Source organism: Heptranchias perlo, chromosome 13 (genome assembly GCF_035084215.1).
Source record: "Heptranchias perlo isolate sHepPer1 chromosome 13, sHepPer1.hap1, whole genome shotgun sequence".
NCBI classification, from domain to species: domain Eukaryota; kingdom Metazoa; phylum Chordata; class Chondrichthyes; order Hexanchiformes; family Hexanchidae; genus Heptranchias; species Heptranchias perlo.
Genome location: NC_090337.1, coordinates 56,429,293 through 56,442,305, shown reverse-complemented (window position 1 = coordinate 56,442,305; position 13,013 = coordinate 56,429,293).

Below are 13,013 nucleotides of genomic sequence, written 5' to 3'. Positions count from 1 at the left end.
TTGGGAAATTAAATTAAAAGGTTTGACAGTTGAAAAGCAATGGCAAGCATTTAAAGAAATATTTCAATATTCTCAACGAATATACATTCCATTGAGAAATAAAAACTCCACGGGAAAAGTGATCCACCCGTGGCTAACTAAAGAAGTTAAGGAGAGTATTAAGTTGAAAGAAGAGGCCTATAATGTTGCCAAGAAGAGTAATAAGCCTGAGGATTGGGAGAGTTTTAAAAACCAACAAAGAATGATCAAAAAATTGATAAAAAGGGAGAAAATAGAATATGAAAGTAAACTAGCAAGAAATATAAAAACGGATTGTAGGAGCTTCTACAAGTATGTAAAAAGGAAGAGAGTAGCAAAAGTAAACGTTGGTCCCTAGAGGCTGAGACAGGAGAAATTATAATGGGGAATCAGGAAATGGCAGACGTGTTAAACAAATATTTTGTATCTGTCTTCACAGTAGAAGACACAAAAATCATACCAAAAATAGTGGGGAACCAAGAGGTAAATGAGAGTGAGGAACTTAAAACAATCAATATCTCTAGAGAAAAAGTACTGGGCAAACTAATGAGACTAAAAGCCGACAAATCCCTTGGACCTGATGGCCTACATCCTAGGGTTCTAAAAGAGGTGACTGCAGAGATAGTGGATGCATTGGTTATGATCTTCCAAAATTCTCTAGATTCTAGAACAGTCCCAGTGGACTGGAAGGTAGCAAATGTTACCCTGCTATTCAAGAAGGGAGGGAGAGAGAAAACAGGGTAATACAGACAATGGTTGTTGGGAAAATGCAGGAATCCATTATTAAGGAAGTGGTAACAGGGCACTTAGAAAATCATAATATGATTAGGCAACATGGTTTTATGAAAGGGAAATCATGTTTGACAAATTTATTAGAGTTTTTTGAGGATGTAACTAGCAGAGTAGAAAAAGTGGATGTAGTATATTTGGATTTTCAAAAGGCATTCGATAAGGTGCCACATAAATGGGTGTTACACAAGGTAAGGGCTTATGGGGTTGGGGGGTAATATATTAGTATGGATAGAGGATTGGTTAAAGGACAGAAAACAGAGAGTAGGGATAAATGCGTCATTCTCAGGTTGGCAGGCTGTAACTAGTGGGGTACCGCAAGGATCGGTGCTTGGGCCTCAGCTATTTACAATCTATATTAATGACTTAGATGAAGGGACCGAGTGTAATGTATCCAAGTTTCCTGACAATACAAAGCTAGTTGGGAAAGTAAGCTGTGAGGAGGACACAAAGAGTCCGCAACGGGATATAGACAGATTAAGTGAGTGGGCAAGAAGGTGGCAGATGGAGTATAATGTGGGGAAATGTGAGGTTATTCACTTTGGTAGGAAGGATAGAAAAACAGAATATTTTTTAAATGGTGAGAAACTATTAAATGTTGGTGTTCAGAAAGAATTGGGTGTCCTCGTACAAGAAACACAAAAAGTTAGTATGCAGGTACAGCAGGCAATTAAGAAAGCAAATGGCATGTTGGCCTTTATTGCAAGGGGGTTGGAGTACAAGAGAGTAAGGAAGTCTTACTACAGTTGTACAGGGATTTAGTGAGACCTCACCTGGTGTACTGTGTACAGTTTTGGTCTCCTTATCTAAGGAAGGATATGCTTGCCTTGGTACAACAAAGGTTCACTAGATTAACTCCTGGGATGAGAGGGTTATCCTATGAGGAGAGGTTGAGTCGAATGGACCTATTCACTCTGGTGTTTAGAAGAATCAGAGGTGATCTCATTGAAACATGTAAGATTGTTAGGGGGCTTGATAGGGTAGATGCTGAGAGATTGTTCCCCCTGGCTGGAGAATCTAGAACCGCATAGGGGGCATAGTTGCAGGATAAGGGGTCGGTCATTCAAGACTGAGATGAGGAGGTGAATCTTTGGAATTCTCTACCCCAGAGGGCTGTGGATGCTGAGTCATTAGATATATTCAAGGCTGAGATGGATAGATTTTTGGACTCTAGGGGAATCAAGGGAAATGTGGATCAGGCGGGAAAGTGGAGTTGAGGTCGAAGATCTGATTGAATGGCGGAGCAGGCTTGAGGGGCCTTATATGTCAACCAGATAGAAATTAAGAATTGTAAGCCATGTGGGCAGGAAAAACATCAAACATAAAGATGCATGTTTTTCCAGCATTTTATACAGTTTAAGCCATTAAATGAAGAGTTTCAGCTAAAATTGTTGTTTGCGGTAAGAGTTCCTTTTGGTGTCACTGAGCAGAGCTGATATTTGCATTAGTGGTGGAGGGGAATATTTCATATGCATGTCCTCTAGTCCCAACATGTCTATCCATCCAACATATAGAGTTATACAGCACGGATAGAGGCCCTTCGGCCCATCGTGTCCGCGCCGGCCATCAAGCCCTGTCTACTCTAATCCCATATTGCAGCATTTGGTCCGTAGCCTTGTATGCTATGGCATTTCAAGTGCTCATCCAAATGCTTCTTGAATGTTGTGAGGGTTCCTGCCTCCACAACCCTTTCAGGCAGTGAGTTCCAGACTCCAACCACCCTCTGGGTGAAAAAGTTCTTTCTCAAATCCCCTCTAAACCTCCCGCCTTTTACCTTGAATCTATATCCCCTTGTTATAGAACCCTCAACGAAGGGAAAAAGCTCCTTAGTATCCATCCTATCTGTGCCCCTCATAATTTTGTACACCTCAATCATGTCCCCCCTCAGCCTCCTCTGCTCCAAAGAAAACAAACCCAATCTTCCCAGTCTCTCTTCATAGCTGAAGCGCTCCAGCCCTGGTAACATCCTGGTGAATCTCCTCTGCACCCTCTCCAAAGTGATCACATCCTTCCTGTCGTGTGGCGACCAGAACTGCACACAGTACTCCAGCTGTGGCCTAACCAGTGTTTTATACAGCTCCATCATAACCTCCTTGCTCTTATATTCTATGCCTCGGCTAATAAAGGCAAGTATCCCATATGCCTTCTTTACCACCTTATCTACCTGTTCCGCCGCCTTCAGGGATCTGTGAACTTGCACACCAAGATCCCTCTGACCCTTGTCTTGCCGAGGGTCCTCCCATTCATTGTGTATGCTGTAAGGTAGGGCTGGCTTCACTTCACCAGTCTGATAGGCAATTGAGAACACCATAACCAGATTCGAATAACCCTTTAATCAAGGCTTGGACCCATTCATCAGTCATCCAAGTAGATATTCCGAACAGGGACAGTTTTTTTCAAACTAATTAACAGAAGTAGGTTATTTAAGCATATGAATGCTACAAGTGTTCCGTGGGAGTAGCCCTGGGCTTCACTGGAAGTACAGACTAAGGCTGTCTTGCTGAGTAGAGCAAGCCAGTCTTCATGATTAGATCACTGTTGGAGAGGAGGAGTGCATTGATACTTCAAAGTCTACTAGGGTGGACTAGTCAAATCAGCTCAGCCCAGCTCATCACTGTCAATACTCATTCTGTTGTATTGGGTTTGCAGACCTCAAGGAGCATTTGTAAACTCTATGGAACCAACTTAGTGTTTTCTAATCACTTTGCATCATTTGGCCCAGAGCTGCATCAAATGTGATGATTGTGCATAGCACCAAGGACTCATACAATTTAAAATGTTCCTTGGGCAACCATGGAGGATGGGAGTACTTTCCGAATCCTTGTGTGGGTCTGCTCTCTCCTACTCAGACATTGTAGTCCTTGTCATGCAGGTTACAGTCTGAGCTGCAGTTCTTGTGCATCAGACACTCTATATTTGTGGTGGGGGTGGAGGGGAAGTCATGAAGTGGCAAGGGTTTTCATTCAACCGAATACCATTTGGGTCCCGAAAGGCACATGGTGGCAATCTTGCTGTTAACTCACTTATCAATTAGTTTTCTTGTTTTATCAGCTGCAATTTTATAAAAAATATTGATTTATGCATGACTGAGCCATCAAGATCAGAAAACAACAGATTCTGAAAACTGGTTGATAAACCAGGTATTCAGCTAGATGACCAAAAAATTGTAGTTATCAAATTACAGAAACAAAATGAATCTGTTTATGGTTGTTTGGTTTTCTGGTTTCATATAAAAATGTTAGAAATTTTGAGATCTGGTGAAAACTTTGCCAAGGAAATATCAACTTGTGCTAATGATGAATTGCACTGTTTTGTTCACAACATTCCAACTAGTTTAACAAGGAAAATACATTAACTTTATAATATTAAACCTACTTTATAATATTACTGATAGTCTGTATACAAAAGATTTTTTCTATGAAGTCTAAAAAGACTAGGATCTACTAAACAGGCCAAGACTAACAGTCTAGGGTAAGTATGAGCAAGAATGATTTTTCTCCCCCACTTTTTGCACCAATAATTAAGTACTTTGAGATCAGGTGAAGCACAGATAAAATATACAGTAAAGCTTCATCTACACTGGTTCAAAAATGCATCTTAACTGCAATCTCAGGACAGTAGCCGCAGCTGCACAAGGCTGAATTTTCAATTTCCCACACTTCATCCTTGTGATTTTTTTGAGCGGCTCCACCAAATTAGTGCCAACTTGAGCCAAATAATGGGCAATTTTGTGCAGTAGCCAGTAGGAATTTGATTGAAAAATGGCCAAAATGTCATTTAAATATGGAACATTAAAGAGAGATGACTTTCATGTCATGAATCGGGACAAGATTCAAATCCTTAGCCTCTGAGAAGAAAATTTTATGCTCTAATCCTCTGCACCATTTAGTCACCCTCAAATTTTTCTTTTTAGATGTAATATAATTCATATTTGATTCCTGGAAATGACTGGAAATGTTTCAGTCTTTACACTTTTAGTTCTTTATTATTCACAACAGTTTTAACACAGGCCAAGTATCCTCAGCAACCTGAAACATTCTGTAACGCCTATGGTTCCACTCGAACTTCCTGTGCAGCTGCCAAACATGTCATCAGTGCCACAATTGTAAGCTTTGGGGGTCAAAGCTGCTGAAAAAGTCTCATGGCCCTCCAAGTCAGTCCTGACGTGGGGGTTTACAGCCACAGTGCACCTGCCACTCACGACTTGGGAAAACACAACTTGGACCCCCGACAACTAGACTCCGTGCTCTGTTAAACAACTTGGGGATAGCCAACTGAAGGTGTTGAACAATAGCTTACACCACAACATTTATTACTGAAGGAGAAGTTCCAGGGTGGCATTTGTCTCCACTAATACTGTTGCATTATCAGCCATACAGTTGGAGCTGCGGGTGGATTCACTGTGGAGCATCCGCGATGCTGAGACTATCGTGGATAGCACGTTCAGTGAGGTGGTCACACCGCAGGTAAAGATTACGCAGGCAGAAAGGAAATGGGTGACCGCCAGGCAGAGTAAAAGGACTAGGCAGGTAGAGCAGGAGTCCCCTGGGGCCATCTCCCTCTCAAACAGATATTCTGCTTTAGATACTGTTGGGGGAGATGGCTTATCAGGGGAAAGCAGCAAGAGCCAGGTTCCGGGCACCACGGGTGGCTCTGCTGCACAGGAGGGGAGGAAGAAGAGTGGCAGGGCTATAGTGATAGGGGATTCAATTGTAAGGCGTTTCTGCAGCTGCAAACGTGACTCCAGGATGGTATGTTGCCTCCCTGGTGCTAAGGTCAAGGATGTCACGGAGCGGCTGCAGGGCATTCTGGAGGGGGAGGGTGAACAGCCAGTAGTTGTGGTCCATATTGGTACCAATGACATAGGTAAAAAAAAGGGATGAGGTCCTGCAAGGTGAATTTAAGGAGTTAGGAGTTAGGAGATAAATTAAAAAGCAGGACTTCAAAGGTAGTGATCTCAGGATTACTACTGGTGCCACGTGCTAGTGAGTTTAGGAACAGGAGAATAGACAGGATGAATGCGTGGCTGCAGGGATGGTGTAGGAGGGAGGGATTTAGATTCCTGGGACATTGGGACCGGTTCTGGGGAAGGTGGGACCTGTACAAGCGGGACGGGTTACACCCGAGCAGGACCGAGACCAATGTCCTCGTGGGGGTGTTTGCTAGTGCTGTTGGGGAGGGTTTAAACTAGAGTGGCAGGGGGATGGGAACCTGAGCGGGGAGTCAGAAGAGAATAAAGTTGAGAGCAGCAAGAGAGGGGAAGACCCAGGGGAAATCTACAATACAAATAGTACAAACAGTTGTTCAAGAACAAGTGAAAGGGAAAAGCGTAGAGCAGCAGAAAGAAAGTGTACTAGAAGGCATAAGACGATTAACCCAGCATCAAAGCTGTGGCAGGGGGTTGGGAACCTGAGCAGGGAGACAGAGGAAAGCGTGTCAGGAAGGGACAGAAGGTATGGAGTAAAAGGTAAAATGTTAAAAAAGGAAAAAGCAGGAACTAAGTGTCACAAAACATATTTGAAAGTTCTTTATCTGAATGCACGTAGCATTCGTAACAAAATGGACGAGTTAACGGCACAAATAACGACGTATGGGTATGATCTTGTGGCCATTACAGAAACGTGGCTGCAGGGTGACAATGACTGGGAATTAAATATGCCAGGGTATTTAACAATCAGGAAGGACAGGCAGGAAGGAAGGGGAGGTGGGGTGGCTATGTTAATAAAGGAAGGAATCACTGTAATACAGAGAAATGATAATGGGACAAAGGATCAGGACAATGAAACAGTTTGGGTTGAGATAAGGAATAATAAGGGGGAAAAAACACAAGTGGGCGTAGTATATAGGCCTCCTAATAGTTGCAACTCTGCTGGAAGCAGTATTAATCAGGAAATAGTCGGGGCATGTAATAAGGGAACAGCTATAATTATGGGGGATTTTAACTGTCATATTAACTGGACAAATCAAATTGGGCAGGGCAGCCTTGAGGAAGAGTTTATTGAGTGTATTAGGGATGGATTTCTTGAGCAGTATGTAACTGATCCTACAAGGGGGCAGGCAACCTTGAACCTGGTCCTGTGTAATGAGCCAGGATTAATTAATAATGTCCTAGTTAAGGATCCCCTTGGAATGAGTGACCAGAACATGGTTACATTCCATATCCAATTAGAGGGTGAGAAGGTTGGTTCTCAAACAAGCGTACTGAGCTTGAATAAAGGAGACTATGATGGTATGAGAGCGGAATTGATTAAAGTGGACTGGGAAAATAGATTAAAGGGTAAGACAGTACATGAGCAGTGGTGTTCATTTAAGGAGTTATTTCACAACTTTCAAAAAAAAAATATTCCACTGAGGAAAAAAGGGTGTAAAAGAAATGACAGCCATCCGTGGCTAAGTAAAGAAATTAAGGATAGTATCCGACTAAAAACAAGGACATATAAGGTAGCCAAACTTAGTGGGAGGATAGAAGATTGGGAAGTCTTCAAAAGACAGCAAAAAGTAACTAAAGGATTGATTAAGAAAGGGAAGATAGATTATGAAAATAAATTAGCAAAAAATATAAAAACAGATAGCAAGAGTTTCTATCGTTATATAAAAAGAAAAAGGGTGGCTAAGGCAAACATAGGTCCCTTAGAGGATGAGACCAGGAAATTAATGGTGGGAAACATAGAGATGGCAAAAATGCTGAACAAATATTTTGTTTCAGTCTTTACGGTAGAGGACATTAAGAATATCCCAACACTGGACAAACAGGGGGCTCGAGGGGGGGAGGAGCTAAATACGATTAAAATCACTCAGGAATTGGTACTCAGTAAATTAATGGGACTCAAGGCGGATAAATCCCCTGGACCTGATGGCTTACATCCTAGGGTCTTGAGGGAAGTGGCAGTAGGGATTGTGGATGCTTTGGTAATAATTTTCCAAAATTCTCTGGACTCGGCAAAGGTCCCGGCAGATTGGAAAACTGCTAATGTAACACCCTTATTTAAAAAGGGTAGTAGGCAGAAGGCTGGAAATTATAGACCAGTTAGCCTAACATCTGTGGTGGATAAAATTTTGGAGTCTATTATTAAGGAGACAGTAGCGGAATATTTGGATAAACACAATTTAATAGGACAAAGTCAGTATGGCTTTATGAAGGGGAAGTCATGTCTGACAAATTTGCTTCAGTTCTTTGAGGACATAACGTACAGGGTGGATAAAGGGGAACCATTGGACGTAGTGTATTTAGACTTCCAGAAGGCATTCGACAAGGTGCCACATAAAAGATTATTGCTCAAGATAAAGAATCACTGGATTGGGGGTAATATTCTGGCATGGGTGGAGGATTGGTTATCCAACAGGAAGCAGAGAGTTGAGATAAATGGTTCATTCTCGGACTGGCAACCAGTCGCCAGTGGTGTTCCGCAGGGGTCGGTGCTGGGTCCCCAACTCTTTACAATCTATATTAACGATTTGGAGAAGGGGACCGAGTGTAACATATCAAAGTTTGCAGATGATACAAAGATGGGAGGGAAAGTAGAGAGTAAAGTAGAGAGTGAGGAGGACATAAAAAACCTACAAGGGGATATAGACAGGCTGGGTGAGTGGGCGGAGATTTGGCAGATGCAGTACAATATTGGAAAATGTGAGGTTATGCACTTTGGCAGGAAAAATCAGAGAGCAAGTTATTATCTTAATGGCGAGAAACTGGAAAGTACTGCAGTACAAAGGGATCTGGGGGTCCTAGTGCAAGAAAATCAAAAAGTCAGTATGCAGGTGCAGCAGGTGATCAAGAAGGCCAATTGAATGTTGGCGTTTATCGCTAGGGGGATAGAATATAAAAACAGGGAGGTATTGCTGCAGTTATATAAGGTATTGGTGAGACCGCACCTGGAATACTGCATACAGTTTTGGTGTCCATACTTAAGAAAAGACATACTTGCTCTCGAGGCAGTACAAAGAAGGTTCACTCGGTTAATCCCGGGGATGAGGGGGCGGACATATGAGGAGAGGTTGAGTGGATTGGGACTCTACTCATTGGAGTTCAGAAGAATGAGAGGCGATCTTATTGAAACATATAAGATTGTGAAGGGGCTTGATCGGGTGGATGCGGTAAGGATGTTCCCAAGGATGGGTGAAACTAGGACTAGGGGGCATAATCTTAGAATAAGGGGCTGCTCTTTCAAAACTGAGATGAGGAGAAACTTCTTCACTCAGAGGGTGGTAGGTCTGTGGAATTTGCTGCCCCAGGAAGCTGTGGAAGCTACATCATTAAATAAATTTAAAACAGAAGTAGACAGTTTCCTAGAAGTGAAGGGAATTAGGGGTTACGGGGAGCGGGCAGGAAATTGGACATGAATTTAGATTTGAGGTTAGGATCAGATCAGCCATGATCTTACTGAATGGCGGAGCAGGCTCGAGGGGCCGATTGGCCTACTCCTGCTCCTATTTCTTATGTTCTTATGTTCATGGGATGTGGGCGTCGCTGGCGAGGCTGGCATTTACTGCCCATCCCTAATTGCCCTTGAGAAGGTGGTGGTGAGCCACCTTCTTGAACCGCTGCAGTCCATGTGGTGAATGTTCTCCCACAGTGCTGTTAGGAAGGGAGTTCCAGGATTTTGACCCGGGATGGTGTGTGACTTGAGGGGAATGTGCAGGTGGTGTTGTTCCCATGCCTGCTGCCCTTGTCCTTCTAGGGGTCGAGGTCGCGGGTTTGAGAGGTGCTGTCGAAGAAGCCTTGGCGAGTTGCTGCAGTGTATCCTGTGGATGGTACACACTGCAGCCACTGTGCGTCGGTGGTGAAGGGAGTGAATGTTTCGGGTGGTGGATGGGGTGGCAATCAAGCGGGCTGCTTTGTCCTGGATGGTGTCGAGCTTCTTGAGTGTTGTTGGAGCTGCACTCATCCAGGCAAGTGGAGAGTATTCCATCACACTCCTGACCTGTGCCTTGTAGATGGTGGAAAGGCTTTGGGGAGTCAGGAGGTGAGTCACTCACCACAGAATACCCAGTCTCTGACCTGCTCTTGCAGCCACAGTATTTATGTGGCTGGTCCATTTAAGTTTCTGGTCAATGGTGACCCCCAGGATGTTGATGGTGGGGGATTTGGCGATGGTAATGCCGTTGAATATCAAGGGGAGGTGGTTAGACTCTCTCTTGTTGGAGATGGTCATTGCCTGGCACTTGTCTGGTGCGAATGTTACTTGCCACTTATCAGCCCAAGGCTGGATGTTGTCCAGGTCTTGCTGCATGCGGGCACAGACTGCTTCATTATCTGAGGGGTTGCGAATGGAACTGAACACTGTGCAATCATCGGCAAACATCCCCATTTCTGACCTTATGATGGAGGGAAGGTCATTGATGAAGCAGCTGAAGATGGTTGGGCCTAGGACACTGCCCTGAGGTACTCCTGCAGCAATGCCCTGGGGCTGAGATGATTGGCCTCCAACAACAACTACCATCTTCGTTTGTGTTAGGTATGACTCCAGCCACTGGAGAGATTTCCCCCTGATTCCCATTGACTTCAATTTTACTAGGGCTCCTTGATGCCACACTCAGTCAAATGCTGCCCTGATGTCGAGGGCAGTCACTCTCACCTCACCTCTGGAATTCAGCTCTTTTGTCCATGTATGGACCAAGGCTGTAATGAGGTCTGGAGCCGAGTGGTCCTGGTGGAACCCAAACTGAGCATCGGTGAACAAGTTATTGGTGAGTAAGTGTCGCTTGATAGCACTGTCGACGACACCGTCCATCACTTTGCTGATGATTGAGAGTAGACTGATGGGGCCGTAATTGGCCGGATTGGATTTGTCCTGCGTTTTGTGAACAGTACATACCTGGGCAATTTTCCACATTGTCGGGTAGATGCCAGTGTTGTCGCTGTACTGGAACAATTTGGCTAGAGGCGCGGCTAGTTCTGGAGCACAAGTCTTCAGCACTACAGCCGGGATGTTATCGGGGCCCATAGCATTTGCTGTTTCCAGTGCACTCAGCTATATCTGGATATCATGTGGAGTGAATCGAAATTGCTGAAGACTGGCTTCTGTGATATTGGGAGGAGGCCGAGATGGATCATCCACTCGGCACTTCTGGCTGAAGATGGTTGCAAACGCTTCAGCCTTGTCTTTTGCACTCACGTGCTGGACTCCGCCATCATTGAGGATGGGGATGTTTACAGACCCTCCCCCTCCCGTTAGTTCTTTAATTGTCCACCACCATTCATGACTGGATGTGGCAGGGCTGCAGAGCTTTGATCTGATCCGTTGGTTGTGGAATCGCTTCGCTCTGTCTATAGCATGTTGCTTCCGCTGTTTAGCATGCATGTAGTCCTGTGTTGTAGCTTCACCAGGTTGGCATCTCATTTTTAGGTGTGCCTGGTGCTGCTCCTGGCACGCTCTTCTACACTCCTCATTGAACCAGGGTTGATCCCCTGGCTTGTTGGTAATGGTAGAGTGAGGAACATGCCGGGCCATGAGGTTATAGATTGTGCTGGAATACAAATCTGCTGCTGCTGATTGCCCACAGCGTCTCATGGGTGCCCAGTTTTTAGCTGCTAGATCTGTTCTGAATCTATCCCATTTAATATGGTGATAGTGCCACACAACATGTTGGATGGTGTCCTCACTGCGAAGACAGAACCTCGTCCCCAGGAGGACAGTGCGGTGGTCACTCCTACCAATACTGTCATGGACAGATGCATCTGCGACAGGTAGATTGGTGAGGACAAGGTCAAGTTGGTTTTTCCCTCATGTTGGTTCGCTCACCACCTGCCGCAGGCCCAGTCTGGCAGCTATGTCCTTCAGGACTCGGCCAGCTCAGTCAGTAGTGCTGCTACCGAGCCACACTTGGTGATGGACTTTGAAGTCCCCCACCCAGAGTACATTCTGTGCTCTTGCTACCCTCAGTGCTTCCTTCAAGTGGTGCTCAACATGAAGGAGGACTGATTCATCAGCTGAGGGAGGGTGGTAGGTGGTAATCAGCAGGAGGTTTCATTGCCCATGTTTGACCTGATGTCATGAGATTTCATGGGGTCTGGAGTCAATGTTGAGAACACCAAGGACCACTCCCTCCTGACTGTATATCATTGTACTGCCACCTCTGGAGGGTCTGTCCTGCCTATCCACCATTTCACTGAGCCTCCAATCTTACTTGTGTTGTCTTGGGGAAGCACCACGTAGAGACCAAAGAGGGAAAATAGGAACTCAGAGAGACTATAATCCCTGAGTCACTGCCACCAGCCTCCGAGTGGTGTGTGTGGAGGTCTGGGAGTGCTCTCGGCTGCAGGGTGTACACAACCTGTGGGTGGGGAAGGAGGAGAAGCTTTGTAATGTTTTGGGTACGAAACCAACCCCCTGTCTCAAAGAATTGAACAACATCTCAGCAACTATTCCGTTTTGCAAATCACACTTCACATCATTGAGAGAGCGAGAGATATTGCCGGAAGTTGAGGACTCAGGGACCAGAAGAAAGAGAATAAGTAAAACAGAACAAAAAGGGAACATGAGGAAAGTGGGCGGTGGGAAGAAGTTGAGACAGTGAGAGAGAGAATAGGTACTTGTGACGCATGAATTACAGACCGATATTTTCTATATAAGTACAAAAACCCATTCAAATCTATAATTAAGCCAAAGTATTATCTTGTGTGATATTAAAAATATACCTCTCAATTATTTAAATTCTAGAAAAAGAGCAGTACCAGCCTAGTTGAACTGTGTGGGCAACTCCTACTACGAAAGAATTCTGTACATAAATTTGTAAGAAAATAATTTGCAGGAACAGACAAAATAGCAGGAAGTTTACAGGAGCATCGTTTTCAGAACGTACAGTAACATGAGATACTTGTTTAATCGTATGCATTAGTATGATAGACACAAACATCAAACTCGACTAAGAACCAGAAGTGAAGCCAAATTAGGGCCAAAAGCAGAAATGGGCCAAGTGGACGTCTGGTTACATTTTCCTCCGTTCACCAAGTTTAATGAAATGTAGATATAAATATAGAATGCTGTTCCTCGCTTTATACTCAGTCAAATTAAATGGGCTTCAATGGAAAAGAAAATTGGATGCGTGGTGTAAAACGGGCCGCCAATTCGCTATGAACCAGTTCAGTGCTACTAGTGTAGACCAATTTCATCCCAGAGCCTTCAGTGTTCAAGTGCACATTCTATTTTACAAAGACTGGCTCCCGATAGTGCAAAATGACAAAGTTGCTCTATTTCTTTTTTTTA